Genomic DNA, 21,650 nt, shown 5'->3' with positions numbered 1-21,650 from the left:
ACTCAATAAATGTTTGTTGAAAGAAGAATGAACAAATATTATAGGCAAAGTGTATAATCCAGGGATTGTAATCAACTCTAAGCTAATTCCTAGTCAATTTCTAGCAGTGGCTTATGGTCATATTAAACCTTGCATTAGAATGATTTATGATGCCTGGCTTAACACAATGACAATAACATACTCAATGAAGTAATAAATGAATTGTATTTTAGGCATGGTCAATTGTCAAACTAGAAATTAATTTAATTCAGAGTTTTGGTTTTTATCAATAATACTATCACATAGAAATGTTTTTGGAGCTCAGAGTCATGCTATAGTATTCAGACACCTAAAACTCAAGCAGCTTTTATTTCCTTAAGAACTTTAATTGAGGCACAACCATTTTAATTGCTATAGACATTTATTTAGCATCTGGTTTCGTAGCTATTTAAATAAGTAGGTTTTGCTGTAATAAAACATGTACATTTGTCATGAGTGAATAACATCATTTTTTATGGGAGTGTATCTTGTACAATGCAATTAAAGTCTTCTATAGCAACTGGTTTTCAAAATGTATATAAAGTTATAATCCCAAAAGACATTTGCTGTAAAAAGATGTGAATAGATAGAAGTATATAAATTGAAAGATATTAAATTTTTTTCTCCTTGGAACCCTAATGGTATTTCTATTATATCATTTGCAAACAGTCATATGCTTTGGGGGAAAAAAGGTAATTTATGGCGTGGAATCCCCAAACCACATGGTCCTTTCTCATCTCACTTCCTCTCTTATTCTTAACCTGCCCCATTTTCATTCCTGCACCCACGTGAGAATATTGTAGTCACAGACACATCTAATGATTAGCTATTAGAAAAATGGTAAATTTTATTATTTTTCATTTCTAGTAACGAAGGTGAAGATGGAGTGATAAACTTTATAATTGAGTGGTATATTTTAGGTGATATTTGCATGTTGAAATATATGTGTATATATTTATATACACATATGTGATAGTCCACTTTTTAGGGACGCATTGAAAGCCATTTCCAGACATCTTCCATTTTATGATCATTTATGGGGTTCATTGTCTCCTCCTGGTATTTATTCCTTCTACAGCTTCCTGTTGTCTTGCCTAAGAGAGCACACATGTCAGTGGCAAACTCATTTGGTCAAATTCCCATGAACCACAACTAGGAACTCTAGACATTTAGCTGTTCGAAAAGAATTCATGACTGACCAAAGTGCTGGGTTGTTTTTTGTTTTTGTTTTTACTGGAGAGAAATGGTGAGTTAGAAAGAAGAGTGATGAAAAAGAGGGTAACATTCCCAGTGGAAAAATGCATTTAAGAGACCTTGCTTAGTTTCTATTTGCATTCCCATCGTCCCTCCTTCAGATCCCAGGAAGGAGTTCTTTTAAACTGTTTGTAAAGCAGCTTAAAAGCATCTTGAGGGTTTTTGGGAGTGATCTCAAAAACCTTTACCCCAAGACAATCTGCATGCATATGAAAAAAGATGGTGATTGGTACCATTAATTGAGACAAGAGGAAAACAAGTTTGGCCACACTGTGCTATTTGTTTTAAATGGTTTTCTCCATTCCCTAAAACCCATAGAGTGTTTTAATTGTTGCCTCTCCAAAGCTCCTTTTGATCCCTTTCACTTGTGCTGCCTGCAGCCTTGTTTCTGAAATTTATACTATGTCCGAAATCCTAGATTAAAAACCTAGCAGTATGGCTTGATACATTTAGCTCTCTTTCTCTCTAGGTGTTTGACACCCTTACTGAGGGTCCATCCTGTCATCTGGCCATCTGTGTCTATGTAGATGTGTGCAAGTCACACACACACACACACACACACACACACACACAGCAGGAATTGACTTCGGTGCCACTTTGCATCATCACCCCTATTAGGATTATCTGAGGATAGGAATTGTGGGTAAAAGAAGATCTATTTCTTTTCCAAAGGGTGAGAAAAATGGGAGGGTGTCAGGGAGAGGGAGAAGAGAGAAAATAAAGTGTGTGTGTGTTTGGGGCAGGGGGAGGGAGAAAAAGAGAGGGGGGCTATGAGTGAGTGTGGAGGGAGGAGGGGAAATGAAAGGATATTATATATTTTTTTGTATCTGTCATTTCCCTGCTATCTCCCATATGACTTCTTAATCCATCAGAATGCTGGGAAGATAATGTTTTGGGCGAAATAACATGAGAGAGAGGATAGACTCCCAAGGACCAATATCTTTATTGCTCGGAGGATAAACGGATTATGTCAGCCATTTTCTGTTGCTGACAGCTTTTCTTATTAACCGATTTTATTTTTTAATCTTCCAGGGAAGAAATATGGTTTTATGTCACAATAAAACGCCGGTCACATCTAATTCTGCCCTCAAACAAACAGATTTCTGAAAGCCTTGCAGAGAAATTTGAAATAACTTTAAAGAGGGGGTTTTTGGATAAAGTCTTTATCCAGGGGCTTGTTCAACTGCAGTGTAAAAGGTTTAGAGAGAGAGAGGAGAGGCGAGGGGAGAGAGAGAGGAATAGAGGGAGGGAGGGACAAGGGAAGAGGGAGAGAAGAAAAGGAGAAAGGAAGACCCGCACAGGGGGTTTTGCTTGGTGATCTCTCTTCGAACCCACGCCAGCAGAGTCAGGAAACTGCCGTTTGGATGAAGGAGGCCTGGGCAGGTGAGCAGAGGGGAAGTGAGCCTTCTTGGCGCTTTGGGTTCGGGAAGTTGCTTATAGACACCTCCTGAAACAGACACTTGTGCCCAGTTGTCCTGGAACCATTAGTGGTTGATGGCATGTGTTAGGAATCATAAACAAATCAATGTGAGGCATTCAAAGCTCAGAGGCAATTGTAGTCTTTTCTCCATGATTCCTTTGCCAGGAGATTTCAACCTGCTTGAGGATTTAGGTCCTGTGTTCCCCCAAGAAAATCTTCTGTCAAGCACCCCAGACAGCTCCAGCCTTTGCTTGCTTGGGTCGGCTCGCGGCGAGCACATCAGCATCACTAACATTAAAAAAACACCGCTCGTTTCTTCTCTTCTGTTTGGCACAAAGCAATTTAGCCAGACAGGGCCCCTGCCCACCAGGGGCTTAGCCCAGAAAACGTCCTTAATTTGTGCCTCTCGCTTTGTCCAGCGCTCTGCTCACTGCAAGCCCCGTTACCTTGATTGATAGTGATGGCCCAGTCTTACATCGCGCCCTGCGGCAGGTATCGGTGATATAGAGCACTTTAACAATCTGTTAAAAATAAATCGCTTGGATTTTCTAAGGTGGTGTTTTGTATAAGGGAAACTGGCTTTTCAAGAAAGTATTCTGAAACCTGGGGCAGTTTGGGAACTTAAAACGTGTTCTAAGGCAAGTCAGCCAAGCTGAGCACCTCCAGCTGTGAGAAGAGCAAGGTTCTCAGGAATTAGGCTGAGCTAAACATCTTACCTGCAGGCAAAGAGTGGGTTTTCCTGCCTCCTTTCTTTACCTGAAGAGACAGAGAACTGGGAGAATGGAGAGAATAGGTCATTTGAAGTCTTCCCATCCTGAAGTAAAATGTATGCCAGGACCTGCCAGAAGTGCTTTGACTCTAAGCTGTGATTTAAAAATTATTATTTTTTTTTACTATGCATAGATCTCCCCCCCCCCAAAAAAAAATATATATAAGTAATTATATTTAAATAAAAATGGGCTAAATGCTTGTGTTAAAAAATAGACTAAGTCTGAAAATTCTATGTGCCATTTACAATAGCTACATATAAACATAAAATACAGAAAGATCAACAGTAAGTGAACAGTTTTATTGGCTTTGATGTATGTGTATAACTGTGTTCAACACACCAATCAACACTTAGAACGTTCGTATCAATCCTGGTCCAAATGGATGGTGTCCCTGAAGCTCGGGCGGCCGTTTGTGGTGTCCCAGCTGGCAGCCCAGGTGAAGAGGTGCCGGTGTGTAGGTACCGAGCAGGTTATTGGACATGGGAAGAATAACTATTACATTCTGCTTTTCTGTTTATCAAGCACTTTCATGCATATTATCTTAGCATATCCTTCCAGATGACAAAGGTAATGACAGTAGTATGAATAACAACAGCACAATAAGCACAGACACTGATTTATGTATTTTATGTCAAGCACATATATCATTATACTTAATCCTTCCAACAACCCTTTAAGGTGTGTACGTTTTACAGTTGAAGAAAGTGAAGCAAAGAGAAGTTAAGTAACTTGCCCAAGATCACACAAGTAAGTATTACAGTCTGATTCTCTGCCTCCAGAAACTGTTTTTAACTAAACACACGAAGCCTGGGACGGGCAGATGACATATTAACAAAAGTCGCACAGCCAATGCAACCTACCCCTTCAGCCTCATTCTCACTGTGCCCCCACCCTGTACACCTCACCTCCCACTCCATGCCTCAGACCCAGAGCTAACTGGTCTCTGGGTTTGCCATCACCTTTTAGGCCTCTGTGCCTTGTTTTGTTTTTGTGGGGTTTTTTTTTTTGTTTTTGCTTGTCTATTTTATTAATTATAAGGGCAAGTTTCCCCAGCGATCAGTGGTGGAAAAATAACAAAATAAAAAATCCCTAAGCTGCACAATAAGAACCTGGGAATACAGGCTAGGGATGTGTTTTGCGAGGTGGGGAGGAGGGGAACAGACAGATGACCTGCCATGGAGGAGAAGGTGTAGGTGTAGGAGGTGTTGGAAGTTGTCCAGAACCCAAGGTCACCCTCTCAGCATGCTGGCCTTCTTTGGGTCTTCACCAGGAGGACCATGGCACGCAACCTGCAATACAAGAGCACAGTAGCCCAGTTCTTGGAGCCCATGGCTGGATACTGGTTGTCGGAGGACACATCAATTTCTATAGACTTCTCTTCCTGAAACAACCTTTGTAGAAAAGGTGCAGCTAAGCAGTGGATTGGCTCATCCAGTGTGGTCACAACATAACTCCCACAGGAGGCAAACTTGAGGTTGTGGTGGTGGACGTGTCTATGTATGATGGCCTTAAACTTCTCCTTCCGGTGTATGTGCAGGGTTATGATATCACTCGTTCGCAGGCCCACTAACATCCATTCCTCACTGGGATCATGGGTAATGTTGAGGATCTCATGGTGTCGACTGTGTTGCTGCAGCTTCTGGTAGCTCTTCAGGTCTCAGGAATACAGGCTGGTGTCTTCACCTCTGGTGCCAAACTTATTGCCCATGATATCCACACATCGGGACCCATATTCAGGAACTTCATGCTTCCTGATCAAGATTTAGTTCTTCAAACCCCAAATCTCAATGAATCCTTTGAAACAAGCTAAGCAGATCTGGGCATTGGAGGAGAAGGCCAGAGAGTGGCTTTTTGGGCCTGTGGAGGCAAGTTGTGTCCTGATATGGGGTGTGGGTGCCAGATCCCAAAGAATCAGGGTTCAGGACAGACCCCCAGTGATCAGGCTCTGCTCTTTGGGGAACACCTTACAGGTGAGGACACAGTTCTGATGGTCCTGAAAGTTCAGCTGAACCTGAGGGGCCTTGATCCTGGTCTTCAAAGCACTCTCACCCCACACCCTGAGGTAGCCATGACCACACGTGTACATATGATCAAGCTGCTGGTGGCAATGGCACAGACTTTCTTGCTGTGGTGGAATATGCCGACCTTCTGGGATGCGCGTGGGGTCTCCGACCTGCCCACCACTTCATCTGCAATAGGAGGGATTTCTCTGAGGAATGACCAGACTTCTTTACTGGGAGGAGGTGAAAGACAAGACTGGCCAAACTCAGAACCTGATAGGCTGGAGACAGACTCTGCTTCTCCTGGCTCCCATCAGAGAGCCAGCAGGCCTGGAGCTCAGACCTGTCTAGGCCTGGAGTGCCCACTGCTGCTCATCTCCTGATGAACTGGACCATGCTGTACTGGGGAACCTGGGGGTCACTGGGGCGTACCATGCACCCCATCCAGTTGGGACTATGCTTGATGCCCATGCTGGGAGGAAATGTCAGAGCATTTTGGCTCATACCTCTTCTCCTCCAGTTCATCATAAACTCTGAGGATACTGAATGAGGTCTCTTCCTTATCTCCACTCATGTTCTCAGATTGATAAAAAGCCCGGGCCACCTGTTTCTAGGGCTTGAAAAATGGGACCATCAAACCGATGCTTGGGTTCCCAATCTGTCCTGATCCCTTCTGAAAGCAGACGGTCAAACCCTGGGGATGGGAAGTTGGCAGAGCTGAGATCTAGCCAGTGCTAGAAACCTCCTCCCCTAGCTCTGGACCCTCTCTTTCTACACCCAGGAACTTGCCTTGGTGCCTCTGAGTGTGTCCTTTCCTCATCTATTGGACAAATCTCACTCATCTTTCAAGGCTCAGCTGTCTTAACACCTCCTCAGTGAATTCCCCTTGAAACTCCATGTGTGGTTTGTTCCTTTCCTGGCATCCCTTTACTACCCCACTCATCTCATTAGCCATGTCCTTGTCTTTCCCAGTAATGATGAGCCCCTCAAGGGCAGAGGATGTGTTTTTGCCTTCCTCTGTTCCTGGTGCCTAGTACTGTGCTTGCCAAAGGGCCTACTTGAGTGGTTTTCACTAAAATATATGAAGACTTACATCTTCACTTTTAAAGGGGAAGAGGTGCTGTGTTTATCTCAAGCCTCTGGGTTATGCCTCGTCACTTGAAACCCATGGCTGTGAGACACCTGCACCAGCTAGCGGTGATGTGCTTGGTTTAGGAGTTCCTTTTCTGAGAGACAAACACTATCCCTTCAAAAGTCTTAGAGTTGCTAAAATTCCAGACCAGAAGATATAAAAATGTCTCAATGCAAGATGTTTTTTTTTTTATTTAAAATTCTGTAACAAAAAGAATATGGTCCCACCCGTTTGGCATCGCTGAGGACCCAGCCTTCTGCCAAAGAGCCTTCACCCAAACTTTGCAAAGTGTGGCTAGAAACTTCTCAAAATGCTGCACACCTTTATCCTGCTCTTTGCTTTCACGTGAGCACCTCCTGAGCAATTTTATAACGTACTTTCACTGGAGATTTTATATCTGACATCCCATATACGGCGTTCTATAGGACATTAATAGGAGCAGGAAGGGGATAGACACAAGGTCAAAGGAGCATGAGACGTGATGTTTACATTAGTTTCTTGAGAGCAGTACTTTACAGAGTGTCTATTGTGCAGTGTTTCATTTATTTATTAAAATGGGGGACCCGTTTTGGAGAGGCCAGTCAACATCTCCTATAATAGTGTGCTTGTCCATAGTTTAGTAAGCATTCTTCAGCTCTTAAGCATAAACATCCTTGACTCATTTTCCCTCTCAAAGAATATTTCTAATTGGTGCTTTCAAATATAAAACCATGTTGACCACAACTTGTATTGGGTTACGCAGTCTCTGAGGACTTGAAACTTTCAGGATCTTCTTAGAAATCTCAGTGGATCTCTCAGAAATACCAATTGGCAAGCAGGTAATGGAGGGTGGCTCTCGTGCTGACCTACAAAGGGAAGCTACTATGAGAAGGTCTGACTGTTGACACAGGCTAAGATACCATGGTATGGAGTCATGCAGAAGCCAAAAGTCCTGGGCTCACAGCAGCCAGATGAGCTTGGTGTGAGTCTTTGATGCATTTACAACAGGGAGAACTGTTCGTGCTTTTTCTGAAGACTGAGATGCAGATGGCTGTCTCTCGGTTCTTTTGCATTCGTCTCTCACTCAACAGTCCATAAAATGCATCACTGGTTGAGAGCTTATATTTTCTTTTTGTTAGAAATGGAGACAATCAAGCCAACAGTAATATTTCACAGGATTGTTGAGATGACCAAATGAGGTAATGTCTTGAAAGCACTGTGCACAGGGCTGGGGATATAATAAATATTCAATAAATGGTGACACTTATTAAAAGCCACAATAATTATAATAGTGATCGTAGCAAAGCTTGTGTACCACATTATTTGGTCATACTGCCCTTTGCCACTTTGCAGTTCCTGGTACATAGTAAGAATAAAGTAATAAAAGTTTATTGAATGAATGAGTACTAACTAGCTTACATGTTCGCTGAAGATAGGCTTTCTTTTTGTTTCTTGTGTAGTGCCTGGGATCTTAATGTATTGCTGTGTTGATTTCCTAGAGTTGCCATAACAAATTACCATAAAGTGGGTGGCTTAAAACAACAGAAATTTATTCTCTCACAGTTTTGGAGGCCAGAAAGCCAAAATCAAGGTTTCTGCAGGGTCAGGCTCCCTCTGAAATCTGAAGGGCAGATTTCTTCCTTGCCTCTTCTATTTCCGGCGGTGGCCATCGATCCTAGTTTTCCTTGGCTTGCAGCTGCATCATGCCAGTCTCTGCCCCTATAATACATGGCATTCTTCCTGTGTGTCTCTGTTTTCACAGGGTTTTCCTCTTCTAATAAGGGCAGCAGTCATATTGGGTTAGAGCCTACCTTAATGACCTCATCATAGCTTGATTACATTTGCAAAGACCCTGCTTCCAAATAAGGTCACATTCACAGGTACTGGGGTTAGGACATAAACGTATCTTGTGGGGACATCACTCAACCCATAACAATCTCTACCTCTAGGCTCCTTAAGAAAGAGAAATGCTGTGTCCCTGAGGTTTAAGCCATTGTTAGTTAGGTTTTCTGTCATTAGCAAATGCATTCTAAGTAATATAACTTGGGAGGGAATGGAGTCACAGATTGCTATTGGGACTAAGACTGAACTAATACAGGATATAGGATTAACCAGGACTGAGGCATGTACCCACCTATCCCTGGGACTGGAGGCAGGGAGACACTGGAGGCAAAGTACTGAGATTAACACCACCAGAAACCCATGTGAGGGAAGGGAAAGACATTTCTCTGAAGGGAAGGTGGACAAGGGGTACAATTACCTGAAGAGGCAGGAAAGGATGTTTGGGAAGCCAAAACAATGCATGCCAACTCTACAGATTAAATGTCTAACTGTGGGGAAAAGCTGCTGCCTTTAATAGACTTTTATCCAGCTATTGAATGTGTGTTTATGCACAAATCTGTAATAGCATGTAGAAATGTTTATAATAATTCTAGTAGAAAAGTGTACACAAGATTACTTTCCAAATTTTCTTAAATAAAGATGATACCTTAAGAAGAAAAGTTTTAAGACATTACGTATAAGTAGACAAGTCAATATTATGCTAGCTATTGTAAGAAATATGCTATTTTTGTCAGTATAACACTGAACGATTTATTTAGGACAAAGAATTGATCCAAAATTTATGCAAAACTGAACTTGAAAGTGGACATCAGGCATGTGAAAAGAATCTTAAGGACATGAAGAGGTGTCAAGAGCAAGAGTTCTGACAAAGAGTTCACAAAAGGTATGAAGATAATAGGGGACCTCTTGGAAGATGGTGGATTAAAACCGGCTAAATTCCTCCTCCTGGTTACTGTAACAGAAAAGCAATAGCATGATCTGTAGGCTTAGGAAACAATGAACAAGTCTAAGTAAGTGCAGTGACCCTGATTCAAATAAGTGAGACTGCAGCACCTGCTGCAGAAGTGACCAGAGAGGCAGCACCAACTCCTGAAGGGGCTTGAATGAGTTGATAATTTTAAAAGAACTAAACAATGATTTCTAAAAATGAAGCCAGTTGCAAAACTGAAGGACCACAAAAATGTGTAGTAAAGAGTAAAGAAGGGTCACAGGAGGTTAAGAGCAAAATCATGTCCAGAAGCCCAGGAGCTCAAGGGCGGAAGAGAGATGGAAAACCACGTACATAGAAGAAACTCATAAACATGAGGTGCACCAGAAGAAAGAGGAAAGACCACTTCTGTGATACCAGCATCCGGGACACAAGGAAACAACAAATTCGTTACATGAAAGAAATTTCATCATGCGAATTAGAAAGGTCCAGAAAATTCCATTTAAAAGTAGTCCTCAAGGAAAGATCCCTCTTTCTTTGAAACTTTAGAGCCAAAGATAAGTTACTAAAAAAGAAGAGGAAAGAAATGGCAAGATGACTTGGATGTTTATTCTGAGAACTGATATTTCAATGTGTAAGACTAAGCATGGCTCGACCCTCAGATTTTGAAGAAGAAGAGGATTTTGAAATGGTGTGTGTGTTTATGTCTGCTCAAGCAGGTGTGTGTGCCTGGTTTGAAAACTCAAATTTAAAGCCAAATGTAGAATTATTGAAATATAGTTATTTCCCCACTTACTCATTTAATGTCTCTTTTTGAGGGTTGAAGAATAGTACTTTACACATAAGCCCTAAATAAAGATGAAATGTTGCACTTATTCTTCCCAATATTTAGGGGGGGAAAAGTGGTTTGTGGTCCTGATTAGTTTTCTCACTGGTTAGGGCATGGTTCCTGGACCGAAGGGTTGTGGGTTCGATTCTCGGTCAAGGGCACATACCTCGGTTGCAGGCTCAATCCCTAGCCCGGGTCAAAGTGTGAATGGGAGGCAACCAATCAATGTGTCTCTCTCTCCTCCCTTCTACTCTCTCTCAAAAAATAAATGGAAAAATATCCTTGGGTGAGGATTTAAATTTTTTTTTTTTTTTAGCTGTACTAGGTGAGAATGGGTGGGGTAGTGTAGGGGCAATGGTTCTGGGAAGCTTCCTACTTGTACTAGTTTATTAACAAATCACCACAAACTGGGTGGCTTAAGCAACAGACATGTCTTCTCTCACAGTTCTAAAGGCTGAAAGTCTGAAATCCAGGTGCCAGCAGGGCCATGCTCCTTGAGAAAGCTCAGGAAGAATCCTTCCTTTCCTCTTCTTTATTCTGGTGGTGGTCAACAGTCCTGGGTGATCCTTGGTTTATGGCAGCACAACTCTGCCTCCATCTTCACATGACCATCTATTCTCTGTATGTGTCTGTGAACAAACTCCCTCTTCTTATAAGGATAGCAGTTATTGGATTAGGATCCACCCAAATCCAGTATGATTTCATTTTAACTTGATTACACCCGCAAAGACCCTATTTCCAACTAATATTACTTTCACAAGTCCTGGGAGGACATTAATTGGTGATGATGGGGCATTATTTATCTCAGTACTCTGATGTGGAGATGGTTTAGAACAGCGGTTCTCAACCTGGGGGTCGCGACCCCTATGGGGGTCGATAACCCTTTCACAGGGGTTGCCTAAGACCATCGGAAAACTCATATATAATTACATATTGTTTTGTGATTAATCACTATGCTTTAATTATGTTCAATTTGTAACAATGACAATACATCCTGCATATCAGATATTTACATTACGGTTCATAACAGTAGCAAAATTACAGTTATGAAGTAGCAACGAAAATAATTTTATGGTTGGGGGTCACCACAACATGAGGAACTGTATTAAAGGGTCACGGCATTAGGAAGGTTGAGAACCACTGGTTTAGAAGAATCTGAATTCTACCAACAATGGGAGCAGCACCAGGGGCACTCCAGCCCCCTGGTGGATGAAGCCATGAGCCACAGGCAAGGTGAGCAGCGAGGAAAGCTAGGATGCATCCTGGCTCCACCCCAGTTTCCAGACCAGAATTGTTATGACGAGTCGAATAGGGACTTACAATTACTCTGTGTTCATTTCTTTCTGCCTACTCAAGAACCTCAGTATGAACTGTCCTTCCAATCTTCTAAATCCTTTTTTTTCTTTATTGATTAAGATATTACATATGTGTCCTTATCCCCGCATGGCTCCCCTAGCCGCCCCCCCCACTCATGCCCTCACCCCCCTGGTGTCTGTGTCCATTGATTAGGCTTATATGCATGCATACAAATCCTTTGGTTGATCTCTCCCCCTTACCCCACCCTCCCCTACCTTCCCTCTGAGGTTTGATGGTCTGATCAATGCTTCTCTGTCTCTGGATCTGTTTTTGTTCATCAGTTTATGTTGTTCATTATATTCCATAAATTGAGTGAGATCATGTGATATTTATCTTTCTCTGACTGGCTTATTTCGCTTAGCATAATGCTCTCCAGGTACATCCATGCTGTTGCAAATGGTAAAAATTCCTTCTTTTTTACAGCAGTGTAGTAGTCCACTGTGTAGATGTACCACGGGTTTTTAATACACTCATCTGCTGATGGGCACTTAGGCTGTTTCCAAATCTTAGCTATGGTGAATTGTGCTGCTATGAATATAGGGGTGCATATATCCTTTCTGATTGGTGTTTCTAGTTTCTTGGGATATATTCCTAAAAGTGGGATCACTGGGTCAAATGGGAGTTCCATTTTTAGTTTTTTGAGGAAACTCCATACCGTTGTCCACAGTGGCTGCACCAGTCTGCATTCCCACCAGCAGTGCACAAGGGTTCCTTTTTCTCCGCATCCTCTCCAGCACTTGTCATTTGTTGATTTGTTGATGATAGCCAATCTGACAGGTGTGAGATGGTACCTCATTGTTGTTTTGATTTGCATCTCTCGGATGATTAGTAACTTTGAGCATGTTTTCATATGTCTCTTGGCCTTCCTTATGTCCTCTTTCAAAAGGTATCTATTTAGGTCCATTGCCCATTTTTTGATTGGGTTTTCTTAACTGCTTCCAGGCTTTTTGCATCAAGATGGAAATATAATGTAAGAAAAACTTTCACTCATACGTGGGATATAAAACTGAAGTGTGTAAATATAAACAGCAGTGTGGTGGTTGCCAGAGGAAAGGGGGTAGGGGGTGAAAAGGGCCTAATATATGGTGATGGAAGATGATTTGACTTTGGGTGGTGGACGCACAGTGCAATATACAGATCTTGTAACATAGAAATCCATATGGTCCATTAACCAATGTCACCCCAATACATTTCATAAAAAAATTATATGTATGTGCATGTATGTACATACTCAAAATTAGTCACAGTCCTAGAGATTTACGTATGTTGTCTCTGATCTGAATTTCTCAAGTTTACCATTCTATGAATATGGCAGAGTGAGCAGCATTGAGGCGGGGGGCACCAGGAAGAGAAGAGAACCCCATCTCCACTCTAGGCTAAACTGGGTCACCCAAAACCAGAAGCAGAACCGTGGCGGCTTTCCAGTTTTGCACAGATTTCCTATGAACAGCCCCTTTAGGTCCCTTTTCTCAGAGTATCAAGGGAAAAGACTTCAACCCACCCAGCTAGGCCATCCTCCCCCTGGTCTTCTCCCACTAGGATTCTCTGCACTGAACAATCCCTTCCTCCTCCTTTCTCTGCCAACCAAATGCAGAGGGAATCCCTCCTGCAGACAGATCCATCTAAGGTACTGAGTCTCTCCTCTGGCCAGCAAGAAGACTTCATTCCATCCCATTTAATCCTATGAGGGGGTATAATTATGCTCATTTTACAGAAAAGGAAGATAGGGATCCAAGAGGCAGAGAAACTTGCTCAAGTTCACCAGCTGAGAAAGATTCTAACCCAGGGAAAGCCGACTCGTAGGTCCAAAACTACATGCAATTTCTCCCCTCCTCCAAAAAGAGGTAGAAACATGCTGAGGTTAAAGGCGATTAATAGGGCCTTTCCTTTATCTTTAGCAGTACCTGGTCACCATTTATTATTATTTCCTCCCCATTGCTTACTGGGATTCCAACTTAAATGTACCTGCTCTAGACTGAGAAGGGAAGTCTCTGGTTGAGCTGCTCCTGCTAAGCGAGTTTCTGTGACTCTGTTCCCCAGCAGAGTCCCCTCAGTGCCCTTCACCCTGTTGGATGAGCTGCCTCAATCGATCTGCTTACAGTGCTGCTTTGACCTGAAGCCACTTGCTTGCAAATCTTGGTTTTGTTCACTGATTTGAATTCAGTCTTCACTCTGCTGTTTTTGCCCAGTCCAAAGCAGAAAGCAACAGAGAAAAGACTTCTTCATGCATCTTCCTGGAATTCTGTTGCAACCTTCACTTCCCATTCAGACCAGCTATTGGGACCACAACCCTACAAGGGCCACCAGACTTTCTCTGACTTCCATCTACTTACTTGCCTGTCTTAACACACAATTAATTATGAATTGGGTTCTTACCTCTTTGAGTCTGTCTGTTTCTGTTTCTGTAATCTCTACAGTCCAGTGCTTCAAGAGGCCAAGTTTGGTTTTCTTCCTTGGCTTTTAAACCAGCACAGACCAGAATATCATCAGAATTATCCTAAGCTTTGGAGTTCTCGGACGGCTCCAAGATGAAAGGAGGGACCCCCATTCCACCAGAAAGTAACTTTATAACTTAGGATTTTATTTGTAATTCTACTATAAATCTATGAATAACCCATTTGCCTTAAAACAGCGGTTCTCAACCTGTGGGTCGCCAACCTGTGGGTTGTGACCCCTTTGGGGGTCGAACGACCCTTTCACAGGGGTCGCCTAAGACCATCGGAAAACACATATATAATTACATATTGTTTTTGTGATTAATCACTATGCTTTAATTATGTTCACTTTGTAACAGTGAAAATACATCCTGCATATCAGATATTTACATTATGATTCATAACAGCAGCAAAATTACAGTTATGAAGTAGCAACAAAAATAATTTTATGGTTGGGGGTTACCACAACATGAGGGGAATTGTATTAAAGGGTCGCGGCATTAGGAAGGTTGAGAACCACTGCCTTAAAAGGACTCTTTTTTTTTTTTTTTAAGCCAACAGTTCCACTCAGTAAATGATTATGCATTTAAATTGCCAGGTGTTGATATATCCAGGGATAGGCTAGTATTGTGGTGGTAACACAAAGAGCAAAACCTTAGTGGCTCCTAATAATAAGTCTCTTTCATGCTCATTCTGTAGGCCATTGCAGGTTGGCTGGGGCGCTGCACTGCGTCTCCGCACTTCAGGGCCAGGCTGGTGGAGTACCCACCATCCGGAATGCTGTTGGTAGCGCCACAGTAGAAAATAGGGCTCTGGCAAATTGTGTCCCGGTTCTTAAAATTTTTCCCTAAAAGTGTGACTTGTCACTTCCATCCACATTTCATTGCCCAAGGGAAGTTGTGCGGCTACAACAAACTTCAAGGGGTAAGGGATGTGCAAGTCTATCATGTGTCCGAAAGTGGAGAAAACAATAAATATTTGGTGAGAAGCACCAATAACTGCCACTAGGGACTTGGGTAGGAGCTACAGAGAGTACAAAGTTCTTAAATTGGTGAAAAAGTGAAAGTAACTATCTTTTTCAAGTTAGAAATAAATAGTAAACTCTGATTTAGTAAGCATCTAATTGTTCTCCATTAGGCTCCTTGAGAGTAGAGATTATATCCTTTCATTGATATGATATAGCCAGTGGCTTTGGAATCAGACAGTCAGCTCCATGATGTATCTTTTGTATGAACCTATTGCTTTTTTCTGTCGGGGGAAAAAAAGCACAAAAATGGATCATGTCATCCCCTAGCAATCTCTCAATGCCATTGGTAGTATACAGAGAAATCGTGGTTTTTGGGGTTTTTTAACTGAGTCCCCATGGAGTCTAAGACTGAAATTCACATGTTTTGACAGAGACTGGCTAGCGTTGACAGAAACATAGGTGTTTTCTCATTTTCTTGGACACACAGCCAGACTATATACAGTTAGATGTGGGCACAGCAAGCACATCTGGGAGCCTCTGTCCTGGCCTGGCCAACTTAAGTGTTTCTTTGAGCAAGCCCTGGTGTTTTGTTCTCCAACCTCTTTTTTCATTCCTTTGTTTTATTCAAGACTCAACTCAGATGTCACCTCTTTCTGAAAGTCTTCCCTGATCCCAGTCTGGGTTAAGTCCACTGGTAAGGTGTACCCCTCCTGCATACTCCCACAGAGGAGCATCGCACTGTAGCACCTCAATTGTCTCTCCCCAACTGGAGTGGATGTTCTTGAGGGCAGGTCCTATGCCTCACTTATTGTTGGATCTCCAGCACATGACCCACAGCCTAGCATATCAAAGGTGTGTTAAATACATTAGAAACTTATTTTTCTGGGAGGATATATATATATATATATATATATATATATATATATATATATATATATATATATAATTTCAGAGGGGAAGGAAGAGAGAGAGAGAGAATCATTGATCAGCTGCCTCCTACATGCCCCACACTGGGGATTGAGCCCACAATCCCGGCATGTGTCCTAACCAGGAACGGAACCATGACCTCCTGGTTCATAGATTGACGCTCAACCACTGAGCCATGCCAGCTGGGCTGGGAGGTTTTTGTTTCATATAAAGAAGAGATCAGGTCACTCTTCATCCCAAAAGACAGAATCTGAGCTGGGGCCTAAAGGAAGGCAGGAGAAAAGGGAAAAGAAATTCCAAGAAGAAGGAGCCATGTGAGCAGGACTGTGGGCCAGTTCCAGAACAGCCATCAGAGGGCAGTGGGTGGGCTGGAAGTCCCCAGAATCTGGATGGTGTGGCCAGAGGCCTTTCCATGCAGACACTGCCGGGAGGCTAGTGGGAACAGGATCCTGCACTCCTGTCCCCAGGAATGCCCTATCTGGCTGCGGTCCTCAGGAGTGGGCTGTCATCAGTAATGCCAATGTCCAGGGGATGAAATAAATAAATAAAGCTATATTAATAACTGCTCCATTAGAAACACAGGAAATAAATTAATGTTTGCCAAATGGGAAAAGAAAAAATCAATAGGGAAAGAAATATTATTTTTAATCTTCTGAGAAGGTTTTTATAAACAACAGAAAGGGAAAAAGATAAACACCATGAAAAAGAATCTGCCATCATCCTTTTAACCTTTATTTATTATCACTCATTCTACATCATCCCAAACTGCATGATAATTTAAAATTTCATTTTAATTTCAATGTACCACATAATTCAACCTTGCCTGTTTACAGCATTTTTTTTTTTTTGTAGAAAACTTTTTAAATGTCTCAAAAGGAAATACAACCAGGAGGAGGGAGGGTGAGAAGTCCTGTAACCTTTTAGAGTAGTCATTTAATTTCTGAGATTAAAAGGTCTGTGCAAAAATATGATAACACTGAATGCAACAAACATGACCAATATGAATGTTCCTTAATGGTGTGCTGAATTGTGTGGAGTGCCTGGGCTTCTCTCTGTGTCCTTCTGTGCTTTCATTTGAATTCAAATTATTTTAGACTCTGGGCCATTTTGGTTGTTTTAGAAGAATTTTTTTTCATTCATTTCTACTATGTTTGATCCATTCTGAGACAGTGGCTTCTCCTTTCTGGGACTTGTCCTGTAGCTCTTACCTGAGACATTGCTAGAGTTTCGGAAAATACTCATATTAGTAGCATTTATTAAGCACATACTCTGTGTGAAACACGTCATCAAGTGTTGTAAGTGCATTTTGTTATTTACTTCTCACTGCCTTAAGAGATAGTGGTTATTAGAGTCCACATTTTGCAGGTACGAAAACTGAAGTTTGGAGAGGTTAAGTAATCTGATGGAGGCCACATAGCTAAGGAGTAGTAGAGACTTGAGCCCAAGCCCAGCAGATGCCAAAGGCTGTGCTTTTAAAATTATCAAAGGAAAGTGATTAGTGGGAGGAACTAGGGAGGCACTGGGCTTCCTTCTTCACATTGCTCCTGTACTGGAGGCACCCCTCTACTAAGGCTCTATTCGGAGATCTATTTTCTAAGCAAATAACCTAGAGAGAGAGAGCGCATGCTGGGACCCTGGCTATGGAGGAGTTAGGCTGGACCTATAATACAGTCAGTAAGACCTGCACTTTGCCCTACCTCCTTCTTCCTGGGCTCATTGTCCTGGTCTTGGCTCTGGTCTTAATATCCTATTGGTATGGACAAATCTGAGTTGGGCTGTGGTTGCTGATACCAGAAAGGAGTATTGCTAGACTCAGCTGGTCATCTGACTGTTTATTGCATTTATTCACTCATTTACTCATTTCTGCACTAGTCAGGATAGGTTAGAATTCAGTGGTTCTGAACCTTCCGAATGCCGTGACCCTTTAATACAGTTCCTCACGTTGTGTTGACCCCCAATTTCATTGTTACAAATTGAACATAATTAAAGCATAGTGATTAATCGCAAAAGCAATATGTAATTATATATGTGTTTTCCGATGGTCTTAGGCGACCCCTGTGAAAGTGTCGTTCGATCCCCAAAGGGGTCACCATCCACAGGGTGAAAACCACTGGGTTAGATCATACTGAAGTAACTAACAGACCACTCCCCAAGGCTCAGGGTTCTTTATTTCCTGATATATGTCCAATCTGAGCTTTTGCTCATATTCCATCTTGACATGTGCTTCTCTGACCTCTGCAGCAGGGGGAAAGGAATGTGATTGTGCACTGGCTCTTCATGGTTCTATTTGGAAATTATACATGTTACGTCTTCTTTTATCCCATTGCCTAAAGCAAATCACTTGAACTGGAGTATTTGTGAATAGTCTTGATGATGGCCAGGCCACTATTCTAGGCAATACAATGCTTTGGAAAGTCTCTATTCTAGTGGGGCAGGCAGTTAATAAATGTGTGAATAATTTTAAGCAGAATTAAGTGCTATGAAAAATTAAAGCAGTGAACACAAGGGAGACGGTGGGTAGAGGAAGTTTTTCAGATAAGGTGGTCAGGGAAGACCTCTCTGAGAATATGACATTTGAGTCTATAATTGAAGTGAAGAAATAAGCCACAAGAACTTCTAGGGAAAGAACATTTTAGAAAGAAGGAAGCAGCAAGTGCCGAGGCCCTGAGATGAAAATGGGCTTCGCATATTAGAATAGCCAGGGAGACCAGTTGGCTGGAGCGTATTGAGGGAGGGAGTGGGAGGTTGTGGACAAGGAGAGGGCAGAGGCAGATCACAAGGATCTTGCAGGCCATGATCAGGATTTTGAATTTTAATTCAAGTGTGATGGAAAGCCATTGGAGGATTTTTAAACAAAGAGTTGACGCGATCTGATTTACATTTTAAAGAGATAATTCGACTGTTCTGAGGAGAAGAGACGGCAGTGGGCACAAGTGAAGGCAGAAAGGGAAACCACTCAGGAAGTGACTGCATCAGTCTGGGAGCCCAGAGGCATGTGTGGATGGTTTGCACTTTTCTGCCCCTCAGAGTCGTTCCGGGGCCTCCAATGGGCTGTCACACAGGCGAGAGCTGGCTTAAGGGATTCTTCCTGAGGGATGTGTGTCTTCCCGCTACAACACATCTCAGAATTTTCAAGGGAAGAATGGCACTCAGACCAAGATCTCTTCCCCAAATTCCAGAATATGGAAGACATGCTTCGGGAGAGAGCCAGTCCCGTGGAACCTGTTACAGTGGCCGAGAGCCATCTCCACATTGATTGCCACAATTTTTCTCCCTAATCATGCCTGGAATATAAATCCCTTGCTTTTAAAAAAATATTATTTTAAAAACTCCTGAACATTAATTTGCTTAATGCTGCCCTGTCACCGATGATGTGTTTCACCTGATGCTTTGGCACAAGACATGGGCAGAAGGCGCCTCATTTTTCTGTGTCAGGCTTCATTGGCAGTGATGTTTGTCAGGGGCTGCTTAAGTGACAGCCACAAAACACCTGATTGTATACCTAGAATTACCTATTATGGCAGAGCGGCTCACGCCTCTATCTGCCATCAGTGATTTGTATGTTTCCGCGAAAAATGGGCATGAAACAAATCTGGAAGGATGTAGATATCCAAATTAGTTCTGTGACTAACCTTTCGCAATGAAAACAGACCTCTTTGCTGAAAGTTTCTGTGTGGCAAGTTCACTTGGGACATTTATTTGCTGTTTCTATTCTCCGCTGTGCCCAGACGGAAGCCTGGAAGTCTTCGGGCTCAGTGAGACCCAGGGGAGGGGACCTAATTCCGGTGTTGCAAATGAATTTCAATTAGAGAGGATTCATTTCTATTCTTTCTGAATCTAGACCCAATCGGAGGTCTACTCTGAAGACCAGAAAAGAGAAAGAGAGAAACTTAACATTTGCACAAAACTCAAACTGACATTCTTCCAGATTTAAGTCTAAATCATTATGGAAACAAAAACAGTGCATTAAAATAATGCAGAATAAGAAAGGCAGCAAATGTATAGCGCTTCCATTTTCAGGAATATACTAGTGAATGCAGTGCTTGTTTTATTTTTTAATTTAATTTTTTGACTAGGTAACATTTTTTACATGTTTTAACAATCAAAACAATATATGTAAGTATCTAAAGCAATATCAATTTTAGAGACTTTAATTTTATTTTGAAATAATTTTAGATTTGTAGACGTTACAAAGAGAGTACAGAGTTCCTACAATACAGTTTACCCACCTTCCCCTAACATTAACTTCTAATATAACCACAGTGCGTTTGTCAAAATTAAGAAATTAACATTGGCGCAATGCTATTGACTAAATACAGGCTTTATCCAGATTTCATCAGTGTTTCCACTACTGTCCTTTTGTCTGCATCAGCATCCAACACAGAATATGACATGGCATTTAGTTATGTCTCTTTAGTTTCAGTATTTACTTGTTCATCACAATCTTGATATTTTTGAAGAATACTGGTTAGATAAATTTTTATAATTTAAATTATTTATTGTTTAAAGTATTACATGAGTCTCCTTTCCCCCCATTGACCTCTCCCTGGCTGCTCCTCACCCCCCTACTGTCTGTGTCCATTGGTTATGCATGCATACAAGTCCTTTGGTTGGTTAGATATTTTGTAGGCTGTCCCTCAAATGGGGTCTGCCTGATGGTTTTTTTTTTTAAATATATTTCTTTATTGTTTTCAGAGGGGAAGGGAGAAAGAGAGAGAGGAATAGAAACATCAATGAGGAGAGAGAATCATTGATTGGTCGCCTCCTGCACGCACCCCACTGGTGATTGAGCCCGCAACCCAGGCATGTGCCCTTGACCAGAATCAAACCTGGGACCCTTCAGTCCGCAGGCTGACGCTCTATCCACTGAGCCAAGCCGGCTAGGGCATGCCTGGTGTTTTATCATTAAACTGGGCTTAGGAGTTTGGGGTAAGAATACCACAGAAATGAAGTGCTATTCTCATTGCATCTTATTGAGGGCACATGATAGGTTAACACTGATCACTTGGTTAAAGTAGTACAAATACTGTTGTAATTTTCTGGTTATTATATAACTAGAGGCCCAGGGTGCAGTTGAAATTGCATGAGGCCCCCGAGGCGGGCCGGACCCGTGCCTGAATTGCACAGCACCGGCCGCCATGGGAGTCAGGCCAGACCGGCGCTGTGGGAGGTCGGACCAGCGGCACAGGGGGCGGGGACCCGTGCCTGGCTCGCAGCATCCACCGGCACCCTGCCTGTGTCCGCTCCAGGGCCACCCGAGCCTCTGCACCGCCCGGGAAGTTCCCCCAAGTCTCCGTCTCCGCTCTGGGCCTCACCTGCGTGCACAACGTCCTCCTGTCCGGTCGTGACCTGTTACGCGTTCAGGCCTAATTTACATATTTTATATATAGATATGAAAGGAATAAAGGGAAAACTAGTTAATATAGGCATGCCATTTATATAACTTCGCTAATTTATATAAAATTTATATAATTTTCTCCAAGTCTGTTCCCCACTGATCAATGCGGGAAGGGACTGGACAAAAGGCAGTTAGGACTCATGCCCAATAAGGTCCGAGTGTCATGGGAAGGTGTCTACTGTTTGTCAGTAGCACCTGAGAACGAGTCAGTAGCCAGAATAAGTGTGGCCGTGTAAGGGGCTGAAACCTGAATATTTAAACTCCTAGACAAAGGAGCAGGCTCTCTGGTCTCTTGGCCCTCTTGGGACTCCTGTTGCAGGGGGCACATTCCCTCCATTCACCCAGGTAGCCACAGCCATGTGGGCACCATACAATGGGCTGATGGGCTTTCATTA

The 21,650-nt window shown here is 42.5% G+C and overlaps 1 pseudogene across 1 annotated transcript; it reads right to left on the bottom strand.

Annotated features, from left to right (window-relative positions):
- Positions 1-4,699: 4,699 nt before the first annotated feature.
- Positions 4,700-6,036, bottom strand: LOC308529412 (transducin-like enhancer protein 7; annotated as a pseudogene). The gene is made up of 2 exons: positions 5,969-6,036; positions 4,700-5,743 (listed from the first exon to the last, which is right to left on the bottom strand). The product of its transcript is annotated as a transducin-like enhancer protein 7 (transcript).
- Between the last annotated feature and the right edge of the window lie 15,614 nt (positions 6,037-21,650).

The sequence above is a fragment of the Myotis nattereri genome, assembly GCF_964212035.1.
Source record: "Myotis nattereri genome assembly, chromosome: 14".
NCBI lineage: Eukaryota > Metazoa > Chordata > Mammalia > Chiroptera > Vespertilionidae > Myotis > Myotis nattereri.
Note: the sequence above shows the minus strand (reverse complement) of the source record. Positions and strands in the feature narration are given on the sequence as shown.